Source organism: Lipotes vexillifer, unplaced genomic scaffold, assembly GCF_000442215.2.
Source record: "Lipotes vexillifer unplaced genomic scaffold, Lipotes_vexillifer_v1.1 scaffold137, whole genome shotgun sequence".
Taxonomy (NCBI): domain Eukaryota; kingdom Metazoa; phylum Chordata; class Mammalia; order Artiodactyla; family Lipotidae; genus Lipotes; species Lipotes vexillifer.
In genome coordinates, this window is record NW_006775780.1 from 3967537 (window position 1) to 3991682 (window position 24146).

Genomic DNA, 24146 nt, shown 5'->3' on the forward strand with positions numbered 1-24146 from the left:
TCTTTCCCAAAACCCATAACTCGAGTCTAATGGTAAGAACAACAGCAGACAAACCCAGACTGTGGGACATTCTACAGGGTGCAGGGCACTACTCCTCGAGACGGTCAAGGTCATAAAAAACAAAGAAAGATGGAGAAACTGTCATAAATCATAGGAGACAGGGAGAAATAACAACTAAATGCAATGTGGTACCTGGACTAGATCCTGGACCAGGAAGAGAACATTAACGGAAAAGCTGGTAGGATCCAAATAATATCTGAAGTTTGATTAATAGTAATGTCAGTTTCTTAGTTGTGACAAATGTACCATGTGTTCAAATGTACAAATGTGAAAATGTAAGGTGTTAACAATGGGGAAGATTGGGTGGGAGGTGTACTATATTTGCAACTGTTCTGCAAACCAAAAATTATTCCTAAATAAAAAGTTTATTTATTTTTTATTCCTAAATTAAAAATACCTCCAGAAATTGTGATTTGATTGGTCTAAGATATGGCCTGAGCTTTGGAATTTTTATAAGATCCATGGGGATTCTGATGTGCAGACAAGCTTAGGAAACCATTGATCCACATTCTTAACAGCTACTGAGTTGAGTGGTAAAGCCAGTTTCTTTTAAGTAAAGTCACAAGGGGCAGCTGCTTTAAGGTGGCTCTACCCCTGAGCTACTGGTTCCTTCTCTGTGATGACAGTACAGTGGTTCTTTCTGGAACAGAACTCCTTGCAAATTTACTCTCACATTTATCCTCAGAAACAGAACTTTATCTCTTTGGTGGGACACTCTAACGTACTGGTTAGATTAATCCTAATCTCCTATTATGCTGGCTAAGTGGGTATTCAGACCTACCTTTGGAGAACCAAACTAAATGGAGTCACTATTGTCAGGGACAAAATGTAGATGGTCAATACAGCCATATAAAGGAAAAGTAAACTAGCCTTACAGGAATTTACAGCTCTTCTCAGAAATCAGCAGAAGACACTAGCCAATCCTCAAACTCCAGGTCTGTTCATGCCAGCTCTGGATTTCCTTGTTCCCCTCACTCAGCTCCCCTGATCCAAATGAGAAAGAAGACCACTGGGCAACCAATCAGCTGAAAAAGACAAATAACTTCCCTATGATCCCATAAAAATCCCTTAGTCTGTGAGCAACTCAGAACTCATTGCTCCCAGAGTCTTGAGTTTCCCAGTTTGCATGCAGGTCAAAAGCCTTGCAATAAACTCATCCTTCTACTCTGTTTTATTCAGTGGGCAGAGTTTGGTTTTTGACACCTTCTAGCATGCAAGGAATTTATTCCTGAGGAGCTGGGTGAATGAAACAGCCTTAAGTGCCTAGTGGGAGGTGACTATTTAAAGGTTTTTTGAAGAGGACCTGTGGGCAATGAGAGGCTTCTCCTGTAACAGACCTCCCAGGTTAGCTCATTTAATTTCTTTCCATTTGGGTTCAGTGTTTTCTGGCAGCAGGGAGCTTCACAGACTAGTCATCTCCCTCCCTCACTCAGAAGCGTAGTGGCTACCATAATGGATGCTGGAGGTGCCCTGCCCAGATCCCAGTTACTCTTTACTGGCAGGTGTACCAGTTTCCCAGATGCTGAGCTTGCTGTGGCTCACAGGTTACACCTGTGATTTCTCCTGAGCCCTGCTCTTGAATGACAGGGCCCACCTCCCCTGAGATGCCTGGCAGTTTCCAGGCTGCCCAGTGACTGACTGATACAGAGATACCTCCTTGCCTCAAGGCAGGATGAACTGTGATGCAACCCACACTCCAGAGCTGAGGATCAGACTGAGGCTAGTCCACAGCTGAGATGGCATCCTTGCCGGGCTCCTACCCCTGCCCCATCCTGTTCCTCTCGTGTTATTACAGGCTGACCTGAAAATCCTTTCTCACTGAATCACTTGCACTCGTATTCCACTACAACCAGGGAATCAGACTTACATCAGCCCGCATCCTGTTCCAGGCAGTGACTGAGGGGACAGCAGATAGGGTCCTCCAGTGGCCTCCCACTCCGAGGATGCTCACCAGCTGGCCATCCCTGTCTAGCTGGGAGCCCCTAGTAAGTCATGTCCTCTCACTGGGTCTCAATTTCTCCATCCACAGCTACCTCCTGTTGGGCTCCCTGTTCCCGCTCTTGCTTCACCCCAATCCAGAGTGATGTTGGAAAAAGATAAAGCACATCACGTCAATCCCCTTCATAGAACCCTCCAGAGGCTTCCAGTATTCCTCCACCAAAAGCGAGACCCCTCACCAGGCTTTGCAGTCCTTGCTGATCTGGCGCTTCCTGACTCCCGGCCTCATTTCACACCCCATATTCTCCAACAGCTCTGGCCACTTGCTATTGAAAACACACCATCCTTCCTGAAATACCAGCCCCACCAAGAGCTTGATTGCCACCCCCTCAGAGAGGCCCGCCCTCACCCCATCTCACATTTCCCCCTCACACTATTTTAATCTCCTGTTTAGCCCCTGTTCCATCTGATGTGGTTCTTGTCTGTCTGCCTGTTTGTTGGATGTCTGTCTCCTCCAACTAAAACGTTATCTCCACGTGAGATCTTGCCTGACTTGTTCACCCTGTTTCCCCAGTGCCTAGAGCAGCACTAGGCATGTAATAGATGCTCAGTAAATACATGGTGGCGACAGAAGGAGGGAGGGAGGGAGAGTTGACGGTGCTTTGTACTCCAACGCCACAACACGAGGATCTGAACCCACTGATGACCTCGGAGGCCCAGGAGGCTTTGCCGGGCGGCCTATAAATCATAGAACAAAGAGACCACCCTTGCCCCACGATGGCACCCCTCTGCCAGCATGCCCCCTCGAGGTCTGTCCAATCCTGTCTTTCTGGCCAAGTCCTCGCTACTCTTTCTGGTTCAGGGCAGCCCAGCTTTGGCAGGACTCAGCATGCTGAGGGCCCTACAGTCCACACTGGCCTCTCTTGAGCAGGGTGGGCTGCCCTAGATCTCTTGCTCAGCTCCATGGAAACTCAGAGAGGCCGCAGGGCACCCCCATTACCCCCAGCAGCTGCTTCACAGAGGCATATCCGTAGCTCATGTCAAGGACCCCAGTGCCCACAGTGATTGCTGGCTCCACAGAGCGAATGAAGTCATTTGCATCAGTCTCCAGGGTTGCTAATGGCAAACTCTGCAAGTCTAGAGGCCCCTGCCTGCTCTTCCAGGGCTCTGTGGGCCTTGCCTCTTCTGGAACAATGATTGTGGATTGAGGCAATCAAGGTCAGAAAAGTGCACGCGGGCCCCAACTCAGGCTGGCAGGCAGGTGTGCAAACAACCAAATTATCCAGTTCAGAGCGAGAGCTGGCTGCTGAGAAAGGGTCATTTGGGAGGCCGCTGACTGTGATGTGGATCCAGGTGTCCTCTAGGGTAGGAGCCTGTAGATGGCTGCAGAGAGCAGAACTGACCTTTACCCCAGGGTGGGGGTCAGAACTCTAAGACAGCTCTCAAGGTTCCCACATAGCTCTGTGTGTAATCTCCTCTCACTGAGTGTGGGCATTTGTGAATAGGACAGGATGTCACTCTGTGATTAGCTTATGTTCAATGGAAAAGGGTAAATTACACTGATTCTGCAGTGTAATTAAGGTCCCCAATCAGTTGATTTTAAGATCATCAAAAGGGAGATTTTCTGGGGTGGGCCTGACCTAATTAGGCAGAAGCCCTTAAACCAGGGAGCTGGCCCTCCCTGAAGAAATTCTCCTGCTGGCCTTGAAGAAGTAACCTGCAATGCTGTGAGAGGGTCTGCAAGGGGGCCGTGTGGCAAAAGGACCTGAGAATGGCTCCTGGCGACCAGCGAGCCAGGAATCAGCCCTACAATGCAAGAACTGAATCTGTCAACAACCCGAATGAGCTTGGAAGAGGACCTCAGGCTCCAGATGAGGATGCGGCCCAGCTGACCCCTGGACGGCAGCTGTGAGACCCTGAGCAGAGAGCCCGGCCACATGGTGCCCAGACCCTTGACCCATGGAATATGTGAGATGTTTTAAGCTACTAAGTTTGAGGTAATATTGTTTCACAGCAATAGAAAAGGAATACACCTGGGTTCCAGAGAGGGCCCTGTGGGTTCCCGGTGCTGCCTCCCCCAAGTCAGAGGGCTTCTAACCCCTCTTGTCTCCCTCCACTCCTCTGCTTAGGGAAGTCTCACGGGTATCGCAGTGTAGTGTGGAGGCTCCACTTAGCAAGCACTACAACAAAGTCACAACAGTGTCCTTACTTGTGAGTGAGGGGGTGGAGTTGAAGGCTTCGCAACATTTCTTACGGCTCAACATTCCATGATTCTACAATGTAATCTTACCCCTGGGGGCACAGGGGTGGCATGGCATATTGAGTGGTTCAAAAGACCCCAGAGCTGGGATCTAAGATGGGATTCAAAACTAGGTGTGAATGACCCAAGGCGCTCTAACCTTAATTCTCCATTAAAACACTTTGGGTTGTACCATTTAAATGGTCTCTTTGGACCCATGGTGTGAAATTTACACTCACTGATCTATACCAGGGCATTTTCCATCAAAGAGCCCTTGTTTTGGTTCTTTCAAGTCCAACTTTAATTTGTTTTAGTCCCTTGAGGGGTGGAGAGTTTCTGCCACTCACCAATACTGACCTCAGAGCAGCAGAGTTCATACTGGCACTGATGCTCTATCGATAACGTTTTTCAAAGTGATAGCAGGGTTCCCATGAAGTCCAATATAATGGCTCTAAAATGGAGCTGTGCAGCATCATTTTGCACCCCACATGCTCCCCTTTATATTTTTTTGCCATCTGGAGGCTGAAGTTCTGTGTTGACTGCTGTGGTATCCTCCCTGGGACTGCAGGAGCTGCTGACTCCTTCCCACTCCCCTGCTGGCAGGCTGGAATTAATTATTCCCTCTCTTGTTCCTCACCCCACGCCATTTTATTTTTAAAATACTAACAACGGTAAAGTGGGACTTACATTTTTGTCTGATGCTTAAAAACAAACCATTTGATCCTGTTTTCTTGGGGCTCATGGGTGAAATTAGCCTTAAAGTCACAAGAGGCCACAAAGAGATGATTCTCCAATTCCTTTAGTAGCAAACCAGAAGTAGCAGGACCTGCCCAAACCCCTGACAGATACTGATTGGAGGAACACAGATCATGGGTGGGTGTGAGTTGAAGGTGTTCGAGGATCTGGAGATTCAAAGATGTAGTGAGCTTGGAAAAAGTGGTCACAGGGCCCAGGGTAAGGGGGGCCTGGAGGATGTGAGGGACAGTCCACTATCCTTAGAGAGGGTTTGCAACACTGAAGGAACAGGAGTTAACTCACTAGAGCCAACTTGAGAACTGGGCTGGGGTTACAGTGAATGGAGCTTAGCCTTGAAAATGGACCTGGATTAGAATCTTAGCACTGTTGTTTTCAAGCTGAGGGACTAAGGTAATTTTACTTACCTTAAATTACTCACTGAATCTCAGTTTTCTCAGCTGTAAAATGAAACAAACAATACCTTGTAGGTTGTTATGGGAATCAAATGAGATGATGTATGCAAAAACCTTAGCTTAATGCCTAGCAGACGGGTGCTGAATAAATGGTAACCAGTTGGAGCCCAGCGAATACATGTTGAATAAATGAAGGGCTGAAATATCAATGTGCCAAAGCTGGAGACAGCTGTTTTGACGCTTGGCGTGTCTGGAGATGACAAGTTGCAAAATAGTAGCAGCCATTCTTGATGCTCCACCTATATCACCTTGGTACTCACCTCTCCTGTATGTTCTGAGAGCCTCTATGACAAGCATCTATGACTCGGTGCCTTAGGGATTTCTCCAGTCTCAGGAGTAGGCTTAGCCTCTTACAGGGCTGGGTGCAAGTTTACACTCCTGGGAAGAGCCCTTAGCCACTGAAGGATGGCAGTTGGTACATAAATACCCTAAATTCCTTGCCCTTCAGGTGGGGTAATTCAGGCATATTGTGCACTCCCTCTGAGAGAGGCCCTAGCAGGACTGAACCCCAGCAGGTGGTACCCTGCACTCTGATGCCCCCTCTATTTGCTTCTTTCCCACCCCATCTAGCTCCCCTGCTCACGGATCACTGCTTCCTAGGATTATCTCCCAAATAAAGTATGGGCACTACATCCTTCTCTCAGGGTCTGCTTCTGGGAGGACCCAACTTAAGAGAGCATTCCGATGAAAGAATTTAGAAGGCTTTACATTTTTAGCTTCTTTTGTTTTTTTGCTTTGGGGGTTCAGTAACCTGAAGCCGGTAGAGGACTGAACAAGCGGACAGCTCTTCTGCCCAGGGTGTGATCCTAGGAGTCTGCCATCTGATGTCTGAAGTGATTTGAGAAAAGGAACAGCCAGGTCTCAGAATGCTCTTTGAGAGTGCCTGACTAGATAGCTGGGTGAGCCGGGCATTGTCTGCTAATCTATGGAAGAGCTAAGACGAAGGCTCTTGTGGGTCTGCTGTGAGGCCCCGATGCAGGTGCCTGGTTTGTTTCCGTGACACAGCAGCACAGCTGAAAAGGCTTCAGGGTTTTTTCCACTGTCTCATCCCTCGGGTTCCCATTTCCAAAGCACTCTTTGGATAAAGGGTTGGCTGAGGATTGTTTCTAACATTATGGGGAGATCTTGAAATTATAGGAGAAATCAGGGTTTTCTTAAACAGGAGGGACTTCTGGAAGGACAGAGAAAAAACTTCAAATACAACTGCTTTTGCCGAGACAAGCTCAAGTGAAATTTCAGAAAAAGAAACATCATCACAAAACAGTAGGAAACTGATTTTTTTTTCCAGTTTGAGCCCAGAAAGTCTTACTCATCCTCAAAGTTCAGAGCAGAAAATTTTCCCTTTGACTTTCTCCTGAATTTACCAGACATCTGGGTCTGTGATTGCTTAGGTGCCTTGGAGAGATGCAGCAAGGTGTTCCAGGTGCCCTCTTGACCCAAGGATATCCAAAACTTAAGCTCAAGGGCTCCAGATCTGGCTGAGGAAGGAATTGGAAGGCTGACAGTGGCAGGGTAATAATAACGCATGCCCAGGTTTCGTGCTTTGTGGAATTTATGCAGCCCCAGGATGGACAGGTAGAGCCTAGAGCCAGCCTATAGCAAATGGAGGGGCTTTCTGTGACTTATGCTCCCAAGATTGGGGGGCTGTGGTAGATATTTTTACAAAAATGGCTGTAATAATTCCCCTCTCAGTATCCATAATCTGGGGCGGCCCCTCCCACACTGACTCTGTACTTGGCCATGTGACTTACTTTGGCCAATGGGACAATAGTAAATGTGGCCTCACCAGACTTGAGAAGTGCCTACACCTGGTGGCTTGCCCTCTTGTGCTGGTTTTGAATGGTATGTGGTCTAGTCACCCCTATTGCCCCAGCCAAGAGCCAGCACCAACCATCACTCATGAAAGTGAGGAGGTCGTGGACCAACAAGGCTCCAGCCAATCGACCAGCTGAATAAAGAACCGCCTAGGTCACCCACAGACCCATAAGTGGTAAGAAATAGTTGTTTCAAGCCGCTAAGTTTTAGAGTAAATTGTTACCTAACAAAGACCAACTGTTTCAGGGTCTCCCAGCTGTCACTGGCACCTGAATGACATGAAGACACACCTCTCCCTCCACTCCATTGACTTCACCCCACCATGCCACCACTGAGGAGGTGGGAAGAGAGCTCAAACCCTGATGAGCCACCAGTAGAAATCTCAGGATGTTTTCTTATCACTTTATAGCTGTTGCAAATATCTCAGAATATCATATTCTCAGCACCACTTTGAAATTATGGTAGTTATTGGACCAAATATTATTATTTAATGCTTAATTTTTAAAAGATTATATATTGCTATCCACAATTTAAATATTTTTATAACTATACTTTAATATAATTGGTTTCCTATGAAATCCTTTGTATTTTATTTTATACATTAAAAAATACCACTCTGCAGATCCAAAGGCTTCCTCAGACTGCCGGGAGGGTCAGAGGGAAGAACAAAAAAGCTAACTCTATTCAGATTAAAATAAGAAAAAAAAACCCCAAAACTTGGTTGGTCTATTTAAGGCAACCAATCTTGTCTCCAAATACTGACATGACTTAAGAAGACTAGGAAAAGTTGTGACACGATAACCCAGGAAACTTCTAGCTGTATCTGATCCTGGCAGGATCACAGAACCTCCAAGAATGCCACAACTTTGGTAAGCAGTGGAAACAAACTCAAATGCCTATAGGTGTTGGGAAGCTAATACAGATGTATGGACTGAAGCAGGTATATGAAGACAAGTAGTGTTAGGCTCTGTGGCAAATTGGAGAAGAAATACTCTGCCTTAAGGCATTCAGATTTAAGATGTTTGCAAACTCAGCATTGGCCAAATGAAACAAGTTTGTGGATAGTATTAAGCCTAGGGGTCATTAGCTTGTCATCCATGGATTAGGAGCAAAACTGAACATCTGTTCAATCTTCATCCTTTGAGCTGGCTCTGCCATCAACTTAAGTAGGTAGGTGATGTTTTCCAGGGCAATCAAATTTCTTAGGCCTCAGTTTGTATATCCACAAAATGGATCTTCCTTTCCAGAGCTGTCATGAAGTTAAAAAATTAGATCATATTGGAGAAACAACTTGTAAAAAAAAACCCAAAAAAATATCTTTAAACAAATACAAGTGTTTGGTAAGTGACCTGATAAAAATTGTCTGTGTATATAGGACATATAATATGGCTTATTATGTCAACCTTGAACCTGGTTCTTCCCCCAATGGAACTGTGTGGCTCCAGCACATAAGACATACTGTTCCGTGCTGCTCCACACCATTGGTGTGGAGCTTGGCATTCATTCAATTCATTGGTGTAAGCTTGGCACCTGGCCCAAGCTGGACCAATCAGAGCCTTTCCCTGAGACTTTTTAACATGGGGTACAGAAAATGGCAGTCCCTTTTCTATAGTGGATGTGCAAGGAGTACAAGTTAGGTGTCCATGTTTCTGATATACAGAGGGAGGAAATGACTTTTTAACAAGAGAAAATGAAGTCAGTGTATAGAAAGAAGCACAGGGAGGAGGCAGCATGAGAGCTTTGGTGGTGCTCGACTCAACTCGACTCAAGCCTGAGTTGTTCCTGAATTCCAGCAACTTCTCTGCCCTTCCCATGGTTTGACTGTTTAACATTTACTCAGATTCTTTGAGCAATCAAACATCTCCATTTTTGCCTAAATCACTTATATTTGGGTTTTTCTGTCATGTGCAAAACCCAAATAGACATAAGCAATATAGCCAATCATTTCAGGACGCTCTACCTGGCAGCTCAGAATCATGGGAATGTTCCTAAAATGCTTTTATAAATGCTGGGTTACCATTTGAGGCTGGAGACCTCTGAGGGGAACAGCAGACTGAGAGATTTCCTGAGCAGGCTGTGGGCCTGTGCTGGAAAGAAAATTTGGAAAAGATGAGGCAGAAGTGGCAAGAAAGCACAATGCAGTAAAAGAGCACTGAACTGTGAGTCAGGAGCCCTGGCTGTAATGCTCACACTGTGACTTTGGTAAGCAATTTATCTCTGGGCCTAGTCATTTGTCATTTTCTAAAAAGTGCTAATTTGTATGTTCTTCCCTAGCAACCCAAATCTATAATGCTATGTAAGATGAGGGCTAAAAAGAAGGGTGATGTGAGCCATCAGGATCTTTTTCCCAAGGGCAATTGGTGCTCTGATCCAGAGCAGAAAACAAAACATTGCAGGATGAGTGGGAAAGGGTCAGGCCCCTTCTTGCACCTGTGGCAGTTTATTGAGGAGCCCAAAGCAAAAGCAATGGGAGCTGCTTTATCCTTTGCACAGTGGGTACCATTTCTTCTCTGGTATCCTTCAGAGGTTGCAGGCTCGGACTGCAGAAAGAAGGGACTATCCTGTCATTTGGTGAGATTTTATACTTTGTTAACTTTTGGGAGCAAGATTCTGGGAGCCAGAGATTGAGTCATTGTTGCAGGGGATAAAAGATAACAAAGAGCCCTATGTCCCCCACACACAACCCCCGTCTTCATTCTGTGGACACTAGTCTTCCTCATCCTTCAAACTCATTCTGATGAACAATAGCATCCTTAAAACTAGGTCAGAAGAGTGAGTGGAGACTTCTATCCAGTGCCCCAGGACAGCACTTCTCTCTCTAAATACCTAGTCACAGGCTTTGTAAAGCAGAGAAGAGGGGAAACACCTCATCCTCATCAGACCCAGTTCAAGATCAATGTGAACACTTGAAGGAGCTACTAAAGATCTCTAGAATATTGGTTCTCAAACTTGAGCATACATCAGAATCACCTGGAGGTGATGGAAACAGAAAACTCTTCCCCCATCCCTAGAGTTTCAGACAGTAGGATGGTGTGGGGCCTGAGAATTGCATTTCTAACAAACTCTTGGGTGATGCTGATGCTGCTGGTCCAAAGATCACAGTTTGAGAACCAATGTCCTAGAGTAAGGAGCCACTGATTCTGAAGGGTCAGTAATATTGCACTTGGGAACTTAAATTCAAACTCAAGTTCCCTTTTTTATTAGCTGTGTGGAAGGAGGATCCATTCTCTGCCTCTCAGACTCATTAATTCCTCCCTTGTCCCTTCAAATAGGAACCTTCACTCTTTGGGAAGATTAGTATTAGGAAGATGGTTTCCACCATCCCTTCCACCCCCTCCTTTATTTGTCCTTCTAACCCCCAGCTTAAGTGCTCTGTGAGATGGGAAATGGGCAGTAAGCAAGCATACCTCAGTCCTCCACTTGGCTTTTTCTTTTTCTTACTCATAGCAAGGTTGCATTTTCTGCTCCTCCAAGCTGCAAATCTTCTGAGGCATGTTCTGCGCCTTGGGAGGGGTGAGTGGGGGAGTAGGGGCAGGACCTAAGGTATTCTAGCTGTGCCTGACTACACTTATCTCCGTAACTCTTCCTCCTTTGGTGGCTCTCCACGTCTAGACTTGGAGAAGGACTAGAAGTAGAACTAATCTGATTCTGACTGCTGGTTCTAACCATTTTCTCCCAATCAAGCTTTGACAAAAATCCTGATATTTTCATCACTAACGTATATATCAGTTGGTTCGTGGAGGTGGACAGAGGCAGCAATTAGCACCTTGGTAGGACCTTGACCAAACAGTATCCTCTCTGAGTCAAGTGTGGAAAATTATGTTCACCATTTAGGAGGTTGTGTAGAAATTAAATATAATACTACTAGTTACAATGGACATTAATATAACAAGTAGAACATAGTAGGTGCTCAAAAGACAGTGTGGATTTCAAAAATCTTTCCCAGCAAGCTCTCTTGTCCTGTAAGCCTAGATTTGCAGGAATTCTCCCAAAATTTGAGGTCATTGCTGCATAGAGAATTGTTTTGGGAGCATTTTCCAACTTTGGAGGGGAATCATTCTGTGAATGCGGCCTAGGATCATACATTTTGCAGTTCACATAACTTGCTCTGTTATATATATTTTATATTTATTGGTTTATATGAATATAGCTAAAGGTTTTGACAATGAGGTGATGCATGTAGGAATCTTGTACCTAAAGCTGGCTGCAAGCAAGAGTCTGTGTTTGCACCTGTCTGCCTATATATTGTGTGCACATACAGAAACACAGATGCAATATTTACTAAGGAACCCAACACTCCCCGACAAAAAAACTATACACTCAATACAAAATGAAGCCAACAGATGCAGCTTCAGTAACGGTTCACTAAATAGCTCACAGCAGAATTATTTTTCTTAAGCTAAAGAAGGGCAAGTAATTTTGCATATCATTTCTTTTTAACTCCTCAAGGGCCTTAACACCCAATGCATTAAGCAAGAGGGGACCAGTGTTTCATTAAAGCATAACCTGAGCTTCTTCATCTCCAAAAGTTATCCTGAAAGTCACAAAGCCAAAGCAGAGATGCAATTCACAGGCATTTTAAAAACCCTCCCACAAACAGAAAAATCAAAGACTGTTGACACATTTTCCCATTTTATCATGCATGCTGCTCAAGCTAAAAAATAGTGTGATGGCAGGACCTGTTACTTCTTTAAGCAAAATCCACATTATAAAGAGGAAAAGAAGCATATGGCCTGCAATAAGAACACCGGAAATCTGGCACGGCAAACAGCAGACAATGAAACATGATAACAACAGTTCATTCTTCTCTCCCAAGTGGAGGTAACAATACTTCACAAGCATTAGCTCAGAGTCACATAACAACTACAGGACATATGCATGGCAGCTATTGCTTTCTTTGTACAGATATGAAAACTGAGGCTCAGTTCTAGTTAGGTAAGTTGGTCAGGGTGATACAACTGAAGTGGCAGAGATGGGCCAAGTATGCAGCCCTCTGACTCTTAATCCAGTGCTCCATGAGTTTGTCTGGATATTTAGTTTCTCCAGGTAGCTCATACCACCACATCTCACCTGACTTTTCAGTCCACAGGACTGAGTTCTTTGGATTTTGCTGACTCATGTTCTACATATCAGGAGCATACTTTCTATTAGAAGATCTCAACGGATTGTGTGCGACTCATGGGAAAATTCATGAGGTGGTGGGGAAAAACATGGGTTTTGCAGTCAGAGAGACAAGAATTCCAAATGCTTTTAAGGTTGCCATGGAAATTAAATGAGATAATGTATGCCAAGGGTCTAGCTCAGCATACTATGGGCATTCAATAATTTAGTTACTTTTTTCTTATGGTCAACAAGTGGTACCTTCATTCTCAGCTGGAGAATGTAGGGCACAGAGTAACTGACCAGTGGTTTTAAAGTTGTTTCATAAGAAGGACTGGGGGGAAAAGTGCAACATTCAATGCTCCATTGGTAATGGCTTTTTCTCAGTGATAAATGGGACTGATTTACCACATCATGCCTCAGTTTATTTTTCTCTCCTAGGCAAGAGGACACTGGATGTTTGAAAGGATAGGTTAGAAATTGTTGTGTTTGGGGGACGTTTTCTAGGAAGCCAAATGAACATGGAGAGCTTGTAACACACCATGCCACCAATTCTAACAGAGAAGCAGCAAATATGTGGCCTCAAAGACAAGAGATGGCTGAAGCCACCCATCTACTTCCCTGGTGACTATATGACTCAGTGAACGTGTGAAGAGGGGCATCAAAAATATTCTTTCCAGGGGCCTCCCTGGTGGCGCAGTGGTTGAGAGTCCGCCTGCCGATGCAGGGGATACGGGTTCGTGCCCCGGTCTGGGGGGATCCCGCATGCCGCGTAGCGGCTGGGCCCGTGAGCCGCGTAGCGGCTGGGCCCGTGAGCCGTGGCCGCTGAGCTTGCGCGTCCGGCAACGGGAGGGGCCACGACAGTGAGGGGCCCACATATTGCAAAAAAAAAACAAAAAATCTGGGTCTGAAGTGGTCTGGTTTGCATCATATTTCTAGACCTCTCTTTCAAGCCAAAGTAGCTGTAATATATTCATTTAGATTAGAAGAAAGGCATAGCGTTAACCCGCTGGAGATTTCTTTATTGCTTGTGCATCTCCAACTGAGTTTACTTGATCAAAGAATATAAGAAGAAAGTGATTACCCGTAAAACTCACTTTTTTCACCTGGACTACAATGGTGCATGTGAGTAGCTGTCTCTAATGGAGTGACGTGAGGCGACGTAAATCTTCAATTTAATTCATTTTTATTCCATGGTATGACTTTATAGGATGCTGTAAATATCTCTATGTTAAAATACCGTGAGCCGCGTAGCGGCTGGGCCTGTGAGCCGTGGCCGCTGAGCTTGCGCGTCCGGCAGCGGGAGAGGCCACGACAGTGAGAGGCCCACATATCGCAAAAAAAAAAAAAAAATATTCTTTCCATATTAATGAAAAGTAAAGAATTTTAACTGCATTATTTTATATACGTTAAACAGCTTTGTTTTATGTGTGAAATTGACCTAAATAGGTCATAGGCAATGGTTCTTCATTTCTTTATATAAACCTGCTTTTAGCAATGCTTTTCATGAGACTCTTCAGATTCCATTAGCATTTTAGCCCCTGATGCATAGGTGATAAAACAGCAGGTCAGAAAAACAAATTATTTGCCAAAGTTTGGCAGCTAGTTGGGATGAACAGAAGTGCTTCCTTGGGACATAATTTTATTCCAACATTTAGGGTGAATCTGTATCTCCAAGTTGTTCTGATCATAACATCTGACCAATTAAAGAAGGAATTACTTACAGTGGTAGAATTCTTTTCTCTGCAAAGGGGTAGCTGGTATCCCCACTGACCCATTCTTTTCCTGTATAGCTGGTGTGTGACAGGAACTGTTATAGGTACTGAGGATTCAAAGATGGTTAAGATATTGCCCTTGCTCTCAAAGACTTTTACATTCTGTTAAGGAAGAGAAATGCATAAGTACATAATTACAAAGCAATGTGATAAATGGGAGCTTTGCTCATTGGTAAGAAGAGGTAAATTTTGAAAAGCAAGAGCTGGGAGACTAATACATTCTTCTATCTGATTCTGAATCTGTAAACTTGTTTAATGATAGGGAGTTTTCAGAGGAGGAACGTGGATTGGCTCGGGAGGTACTGTCATCCAAAAGATGCTGCCGCTTCTCTGTCATTCTGTTCTTGCATTGCTTCACGAATTTTATAGTTGGGACTAGGTTTTCTAGCCTAGGAGATACCATGTTTCTTGAAGCTTGACCCGTTCTCCCCATGAGTGGTGGGGAATGGTCTATATAGGGAGAGACTGGGATACTCGAATATAACATGTACTGAAAGGAAATTTTAGCAATACTGCCACATAAATAGAGGCAAATTTATACAAGGGCATATCTTAGATATTTACTAAGTTCCTTGATGGCTGAGGCTGGTTCTTAATTTACATTCTGTTTATGACAGCAACCTTTCCATGGACACTGATCACTCAGTAGAAACCTTTAGTCAATTGCATATTTGGACAGACAGCCAAGTTCTTTTCTAAGTTGGGTTAATGTCTTAGAGTCTAAAAGGGATTCTATGTGAAACATGTCTTCTAAAATAATACCTCAAGAAGGGATGCCCATCAAAATACACTGAGGGCAGAATCATTCATGTTTTATTCACTGCTCTATCTTCAGTAACCAGTACTATGTTTCCCTGGTACATGACAGATGCTTAATAAATATTTGTTGAATTAATTAATTAGTGAAGAGTGCCATAATGACAGCTGATTTATGTTTGAGGAATACAGGAATAGTCATCTTGAAACTGGAAAAAGTAGATATATTCAGCAATTTCTCAGGCATAAATTAGGAACACTATCTTGATTTCTAGTGTTATAATGAAGTTATAATGGACTTTCCTATTAAAATAAAAAAAAATTCACTCTACAGGACTACTGCATATTGAAATCATTTGCCAGTGTTCTTTCTAGCAGACTTACTGGCATTTATTTCCTTCTACTTTCTGTTTATCAACGGAAAAGCTGCAGTGTGATTTACCTGTAACTAGCTGTCAGACCAACCTCAGACTAACTTCAGGGAAATTTAAGAAATATACTGTTTTGCAATTTGTCGGTCACTATTCTATGAAACTGTACAAAACATGAATAAAGGTGATCAGCAATTTGGTCTGAGATTTTCCATGGAAGGGAATTCTGTTCAACTTGTAGGACTCTGAGCTGAATTGAGAGATTTCTCTAGAATAGGAATGAGGCAGGAGTACAGGGTGACTCTAGCCTCAGGGGGCACATAAGAGGCTTCCACTTTCTTATATGTTGTCATCAGTAAAGGACAGAAACCACTCATTCAAGCCTGCAGGCATGAAAAGTCATCTCCTAAGTTCAAAATCTACAACTAGGGTCATTTGGATATAGGAAGTGATGGGGAAGCAGGGACCAGATGGTCATTTTGTCAGACCTACCATTCTAGCAGGAAAATAACATTGCTCTTCAAGTATAAAATGGACCATCTTCAAGTATAAAATGAGGTGAGTCAGCAGAAAGTGCAAACAGTCTCAATTTAAGACATGAGAATTAGCCATCTTTGGGTAACAGGAACCAAATCAAATCAACAACAAAAACCCCAAAATAGAATAAAAGATAAGTAAGTTCTTTTTGTTTTCCCTTCACAGGGATCATAATTCAGCTTCTTTTACAAGCTGAGAGGATCAAATTTATTTTTCCATGACCACAGAAAGCAGTTCATAAACCTAGCACAGCTGTCATTCAGTACCAATCCGGTGTGAGCATTGTTAATTCACTTTGAGTTTCTCCAGAATGGTTGTTAGGCATTTAAAAGGAAGCACTAACCCTTAAACAGGATTTACCCCATCTTTTTTTGGGAATACAGATTTGTTCTTCTCATCAGTTAATCACTACTGAAGCTAACCTCCGTGAGTCAGCAGTAAGAAAATCAGTTAGCAACTCCTCTTGTCAATGCTTTACTGTAATGGAAAGATGCTGAAATCTGCAGCAAGAATGAGTTTATAGCAACAAGGAGAACATGGCTTTTCTGGAACTTGTGAATTTAATTAATAAATATTGTACCGCCAACTGCTAGCCTCCGAGCTTTATATCTCATAGGCTTTAAAGCTTCCTCCTCTCCTAGTCCCTTGTCCTTGAAGCTTTTTTGTAATGCTATTTTACCACCACCTCTCCATCCTCCAAATTTTATTAGTTTTTGAGCTGGCTACTTAAATCATGTAACGCAGGTCATATGGAAATGTTACTTTTTAAGGACTTCAGAGCTCACAGACTCTTTAAAAGCTTCTGTTTCCCCTTTTCTAAGAGGCAGAGGAAAAAAGAGGAATGAGGAAATAGCAGCTAATAAATTGCTTTAAGTCAGACATAAAGAAATGATCAAAAGGGGGTCTAGAAAGAAATTTTTTATAACAGTTAATTAGGTTGAAAAAAAGAATTATAAAAAGTTTAGGGGCTTCCCTGGTGGCGCAGTGGTTGAGAGTCCACCTGCCGATGCAGGGGACACGGGTTCGTGCCCCGGTCCAGGAAGATCCCACATGCCGCGGAGCGGCTGGGCCCGTGAGCCATGGCCGCTGAGCCTGCGCGTCCGGAGCCTGTGCTCCGCAACAGGAGAGGCCACAACAGTGAGAGGCCCGCGTACCGCAAAAAAAAAAAAAAAAAAAAAAAAGTTTAGGCAGGTTGTAGAAAATAGTCTGTTCCAGACAGCAATAAATCTGATTGAGAAGGAGGGGAGATCCCCATAGCAGTGATGACTCAGATCAGGGCTTTGAGGGAAAAGTCAGGATTTCTTAAGTCTGACCAGAAAGACCACCGATATCATTGACTTCTGAATGGCATATTGGAAAACATTCAATTCTGCTGTCATTCTACAGATGAAGAAACTGAGTTCAATAGTGGTTGAATGACTTATTTAAAGAAAATGACAAGCAATTGCTTCAGGGCTAGATCCAGGTCTCCTGGCTCCTGATCAGCATCCTTGCCATCATGCTCAGCTGTCCAACTGAAAGGGAAAAGATATTGCAAAAAAAAAAAAAAAAATCATATACATTCTCTGTGCCTTATTTAGCCAGTATGAAAAATGTGGATGATGCAAGAGGTAGCAGAGTATATAGAGCTTAGACCCTGGAGTCAGACTGACTGCATTTAAATCCTGGCTCTGTTCTGTGATGTAAGGTAAGTTATTTAGGCTTTCTTTGCCTCAGTTTCCTCATCTGTAAAATGGAAATAATAATAGCACCCTGATTATAGGATTGTTATGAGGATTCAGTGAGCTAGTACAGGTAAAAACTTTCAGAATTAGTGGTTCTCTCTTCTCTTCCACAGACCTATTCTGATTAATCACTGCTTTAGGTATCTCTGTTCTAAATCAGATTTATGGCTTACTAAATGTTACCTAAATATCATATATGAAATGTTATCTAATATCATATATGACTATGGTTTGTATCATTCACTTGGAAATCAGAAACTGCTTGGACTTTTATATTGGGCGAAGTGCTTTGAGATCCTTGTGAAGAAAATTATGTAGAAACAAGTAGCTATTACTACAGCAATGACAGTAATTCTGAAGAGTTCAGAGTGCAGACAGGGTTCTCTGGAAATTTCTCTGAAGCCTCTTTCCTCTTGTAAGAATAATTTTTTAAAACCTCTTTCTCCACTCATCATGTCCTGCTTCCTCAATGCTCTGTCATATCTCCTCCTTCCTACTTAATAACTTGGAAGGCCTTCTGCACTCAGTTTAATAACCACCAGTCTGACCTAAAGCATCAAACGTCACTACCTCCAATTTTGCCCCAGGGAGTCAGCTTAGAAATCAACAAGTTACCCTAAGGATGTCTCTCCTGCCAGTGTTTTGGTGAAGAACAGATGAGAATAGTCCCTTGACACTTCAGAGTGAGAATTGAAATAGCAACAAGATCTATGTCTGCAACTGCCATTTAGTCCTCCACATGAAGCCATTGACTCTTTCAGTTCAGCAGTTCTGTCAGAATTTGGAATTGTGAAGCTCTGCTGTTAGAGTAGTAACCACAAGATTAAAAATGAAATGGGTACAGTTCAGACCTCAAGCAAGCCCTGGAGTGAGGGTAATCAGCAAAAATCAGCTAGGCTGCTAGGATGGTAGGGGAAGAAATATGATATACTGCCCACCTCACCTCAGCTTTTCAAAATTTTACCATAGTATCTTTTTCTTTCTTTCTTTCTTTCCTTCTTTCTTTCTTTCTTTCCTTCCTTCCTTCCTTTCTTTCTCTCTCTCTCTCTCTTTCTTCTTCCTTCCTTCCTTTCTTTCCTCCCTCCTTCTTCCTTCCTTTTTTTTTTTTTCCAGTTTTAGCCGCTTGGAGCTGGTTCTATGTGTCATGCTGCCTGAAACATGAACAGAAAACCTGGCATCTTTTTTCATCTATGCAGTCAGTGTATTTGACAGTGCAGAATACTCAGAGGGTCCAAGAGAGTGTTCTGCGTGTTTATTGTTCAAGTGTACCTGCTGGACACCTCTCATCCCCAGATGCCTGACCCGATTTTCAATCTTCTTGGTAGGCACTCATCTTGAATAATTTGTTCTAGTAAATAATGAAAAATTGAAACTTACAATTAACTTCTGGGTAGGACTTAGAAGCCCATGTATATACTGAAGGGTGGTCTTAATAGATGACTAAATAAGAACTGGTTACTATTTTTTAAATTAATCAGCCTTTATGATAACAGTTTGCTCCCCTCTATTTCTGGAAGAATGTAAATTTAATTCCACTCAGTCAATAGCAATTCCAAGATGTTAAAAAAGACACGGTTACTTTGTTATATCAGCTTCTGCTCAGAAATCAACTTTAGAGGATAAAGCACTAAGTCCTCAGTGTGGCATTCAAGGCCTTTCATAGACAGCTCCAACTCACAGTTTGAGCATATTCCCCTTTATAAGCGTCCCACTTCACCCAATGGATAGGCATTTTTAGGGTTTGCCGACCATAACTTGGGCTTGCCTAACTTGTAGTTCTGCCTATGCTATAACTTTTACTTACCAGAGTCCCCTCACCTCTCTCCAACCTCCCAAACCAGCTCAGGTCCTGCTTCCTGTCTCGGATCATTCTAGTCCACTGAAATATTGTCCTTCTCAGAATTTGCATTCCTTATTTTTGGTCGCATTGACTTGGCAAGTAATTATACACTCCCTCATGATTTTGCTTCTACTGTTTTATTGCACTTTCCTTCTGGTATTATTAATTTTTATTTTGTTGTTTTCATTAAGAGTATTAGATGTTAGGGCTTCCCTGGTGGTGCAGTGGTTGAGAGTCCGCCTGCTGATGCAGGGGACATGGGTTCGTGTCCCAGTCTGGGAAGATCCCACATGCCGCGGAGCGGCTGGGCCCGTGAGCCATGGCTGCTGAGCCTGCACGTCCGGAGCCTGTGCTCCGCAACGGGAGAGGCCACAATGGTGAGAGGCCCGCGTGACACAAAAAAAAAAAAGAAAAAAAAAAGAGTACTAGATGTTAAACTTATTGAGGTCAAAGACTATATGAGCATGAGGTTTTACATCCTCAGTGGGGTTCATTTATGTATCTGGTGCTCACTGATTGAGCAATATCTTCCAATCAGGTTGGTCCCTGCTGACAAGGGATGACACTGCAGAAATATATTTAGCACTGAGGTTGAAAACACCAATTGCCTTACCTTTATAGAATTGTAAAGTAGTTCCATGATGTGAGAAAAATAGTTTATTCATAGTGCATCATATAAAAAGCAGAGTTATCTATTTTTATCCTTCATGTCTCCTTTGTCAACCTCTTTCTCAAATTATCTCTCATTTCTCCTAATCGTCAAAACCTACACGCTCTGTTGAAGGCTGGCTGCTATGAGAAGAGGTGCTACTGGCACATCCATCAATCTTCTGGTTGATAACCATCACTCTGGGGTCAACACCTAGAGTTTAGAAATGTCTTTATATAAGCGAATTCAGAGGCAGTTTGTATTGTGTTTGTGCATGTGTGGTCATGCATGTTTAACGAAGTAAAAATAAAATTGTGAATTCTTGGGAGATTTACCATGGAGAGGTTAATAAGATTACAAATTGTTTCATATTCTGAACGCCAAGGTGGTAAAGCAGAAAATGCCAATGAGCAAACAAGCAGGTACCATTGGAGGGTCTGTGTGAATGTTTCCTGGCACATTTCTGTGTCCATCTGCTCCTGCCTCTGCTCACCATATTGCCCTGGATTGTTAAAATTTAAAACTTAAAATAGGAAATCTCTTGATTTTTTTCCTGAAGCTTATCAATAATGTAAATGTTAAATTCATGTTTCAATTATGTTTTTTTTTAACTTTTCAGTAAGCTATTAGCTCCATAATTGTGCACATCACCACTTCCTCTCAGATTTGTACCCTTTGCCAGCTTCACTGCAGTCCTCTACCTCTTCCCCCACTACCCCAGTCTTCCACTAACAAACCCAGCAGTAATTACTAATGTCCAAGCACATAATTCCGGCAGTGTTAGGCTTTTTCATTTGTCGCAACTACGCAGAGAACTGTCTGGACATGCAGCATGAAGTCAAAGCGTTTTTCAAGACTCCTACCCATCTTGTCTCCCCTCCTCCTATCACTGAAACACAGTTATTTATTTCATCTGCAGATTGCAGAGTTGTAAAATTCTTCCATGCAGTTACATACTCTTGAATAATAATTTTACATCCATATCCAGCAACAGATCTTTACATACTTATATGGAACTGCATGGTTATCTGTAAAAAAACACTAGGAAATAAATAGCTGGGAATGAAAGTACCTTCTCTATGTGGACACGGTATTGGAGCACCTCTAATATATAAATGATTGGAGTTAATGACTAAATAAACCCAATCCAAGATCTTATTTTAAGGCTTTTCAGGGGATCATGATAGCATTTCTTTAATGCGCTGTATAAACATTCTTACATATGATGCTATTACTCTTATTTAACAACTACTCAAATAGCACAATTTTGTTCCTGGTCATTTTATGTTGATTTTATCTATATCAAACAGCTGGAAATATCCCTGTGATAATTTTTGTTCACTCACAGGCTCCAAACGTCAGAGTAGAAAATGGTTAAACTACTTATTACTGCCTCAGCAAAATCCCGCAATGCTGTCATGGAAATTGCAGTAGATCTTTAGGTCAGAGTCCAGTTTCAGTCTAACACCATGGTCCTTTCATCTGCATCACCCTGAAGGACACAGTTAGATTCCCCTGAGGAAAGCCAGTCTTAATGTTGTCAAAATCAGAAACCATCCTGAGATAACAAATGTCCATAGGAAATACTTCCCCTCACTCTGAAACTATGGCCAAAGAGGTTAAATCTATACTGTGTAAGACCTGTAATATTTCTTAGGGATGTATTTTTATGGGCATGTGCTTGTGTCAATGCCTAATTACAAGGATGGGAGAGAGGAAGAAGGATTCATTATTAAAGTTGATTCTGCTTAGTTCAACTACACCTACATTTTTTATCAAATAGAAACATGTAGAAAGATATATCGCTCCTATAAACAGACTGTGTTGGCATCTTCATATGTACCTCATTCATGACCACCCTGGATCTGTAGACAGATCTGTTCTGTGTTAAAATAAATAAATAAATAAACAAACAAACAAATAAATAAATAAATAAAAATAAACAAAACCCTTGATTTCTGACTGAAGGATAAATGCAGATTTTTAAAAATGTGTTTGTTTTTTACCTAAGGGGGGGGCGGGGAGGGGAGAGGGCAACACAGAAAATTTCCACAAGTAGACTTTTTTTTTTTTTTTTTAGGCTATGCAGAAGCTAAGGATGGGAGCTGGTAATTGCTTCCAAAGGAGTCCTGTAGGCAGGATTTTTTTTCCCCTTTCTTTTCTTCTTTTAACCTACTACACCTGCTCTATTAAGGGTCTCCGTGAGACCTAAGTCTCAGAGAAGCAATTTGGCCTGCAGCCCTGGAACATCTAGCCCCGGCCAGGCATCTCTGCAGCAGGTAGGTGCGCCGGGGCGGCCGGACCGCTATCCGGGGTGCTGAAAGGTCGCGGGCGCCAGCGCAGTCCCTTGGTATTGCTGTCCAGGGTGCTGAGCGCTGGCCGCCGCAGTACGGAGGCAAGCCCGAGCCCCCGCCCCCGCCAGCCTTCCGCAGAGCCCTCCCACTCAGCACTACCCGCCCGCCTCCCGCCAGCCTGCAGTTGACGTGGAGCAGGCGGCATAAATCAAGTCCGTGGGGCATGGAGGCTGCTGTGGCGGCTGCAGCTCAGCTTGCCCGGGGCGGGAACTCCCCCTTCTTTTGCCTCCCCAGCGCCCACACCCTGCCTTCTCCCTAATTCTTCCCTAGATAATAGCTCCCTAACGACAAGTCCTAATAATCGGGTCAGAACCACAGGGTTTGTTTGTCTTGATCTACAGAAACAAAACAAAACAAAAAAAACAAAAACAAAACCCCAGCAGCCTAAACATCTCTTAAAACTGCATCGCAAAATGGAAGAGACAGAAGGTCCCACTACTGTTTCAAGAGAGTAAGTTATTATTCCGTACGCATTCTTGCGCTTCCTCCCCATCGCTCCACCTGCACTGTTTCCATTCATCCCTTCCCCAAGCAGCTCACCTCGAAAATACTTTATAAAGCCCCAGGCGGGAGTCTAGCCAGACGCGCACACACGGAATACCGCACCCTAGGTGCACAAATTCTTGTATTTGCCCAAGCTCACTTGGTCTGCCCAGCTGTGGTCCCCTCTGGGTATGTAGCCATCTAGAGCCAGAACTACGACCTGGGGAGGGGGGCTCCTTACCTTGGCTTCTCCAGAGGGTGGTATTCGCCCGGTCCCTGCAGGGTCCAAGTGTGGAGGAGCCGCCGAGCAGGGAGGGAAGGAAAGACAGCGCCTGACCTCCTCGAGGTTTCGTCTTCAATGCAACGTGAGCGCTGCCCTCATCAAAGATGGCCGTCCCTTTTGACGTCAGCAGCTTTTAATAGCCCTCTCCTGGAGAGGCGGGGAGGAAGTGTGTTGAGGGGAGGGCGGAGGGAGGATGGGGGCGGGCGGTGGGAGGGGAGGAGCCGCGAGGGGCCGAGCGCTTGACTCAGCTCCCAGTTCGCTGTACTGCAAACCTTTGTATTTTAGTCTTTTATAAACACCAGAACGGGACGATTCTTATGACTCCATTTTAATACCCGGTCACGGGCAAACTCATTTATCTCGCGACTGGTCATCTGATACTCTGTTTTTTTGTGTGTACGTGTGTATGTATATGTATATATGTGTGTGTGTGTATGTATATGTGCGATATATATGCAATACATTTGCGGTTATATATACAAAAATTTTCCCCTGCTGAGTTCGTCTTTGGTTGAGTCATAGAAGGGGAAGGGAAGGCAGAGGAGGAGTAGACGGTAAGGGGGTGGGGGGAGATTTCAGCTGCGATTTTGCTTTTTCTAAAAAAGATAGTCCAAAGGGGCATCCCTGTCAACTCTCACCAGCTCCATATATGGCCAAGCTACGTGGGTTGCTATTTTTATGAGTGATTTCTTCATTTTATCAAAGTAGCATCGAGGCTTGGAGTTCGCCTCAATGTGGTCAGTTGGGGAGAGAGATTAGTACACGTTATTTTAAAGTACGTCAGAGCAATTATCGCTGAGCGATTTCAAAGGAATTGGGGGAAAGGGGAGGGAAGGGTAGTTAACCCAACCAGCGTGGGTTTGCTGGAGTTCAAAGCTTGGGGTTGAGAGTTGTTTGCGGAGGCCAAAATAGGTGACGCTGTTTAGGTTTAATTTGCAATCGGAGCCTGGGGTTTTATGTTGGGTTTCTTAGGAATAGTTCACAGAGGCGCGTACACGCCTCCTGGGACTGACC

The 24146-nt window shown here is 43.7% G+C and overlaps 1 protein-coding gene across 1 annotated transcript in view; it reads right to left on the minus strand.

Moving 5' to 3' along the window:
* Positions 1-23220, minus strand: part of SNAP25 (synaptosome associated protein 25) — an 83277-nt gene extending 60057 nt beyond the window's left edge. Inside the window, exon 1 of the mRNA XM_007450207.1 lies at positions 23091-23220. The gene's annotated coding sequence lies outside the window, so the exon portion shown is untranslated. The remainder of the gene's footprint in view (positions 1-23090) is intronic.
* Between the last annotated feature and the right edge of the window lie 926 nt (positions 23221-24146).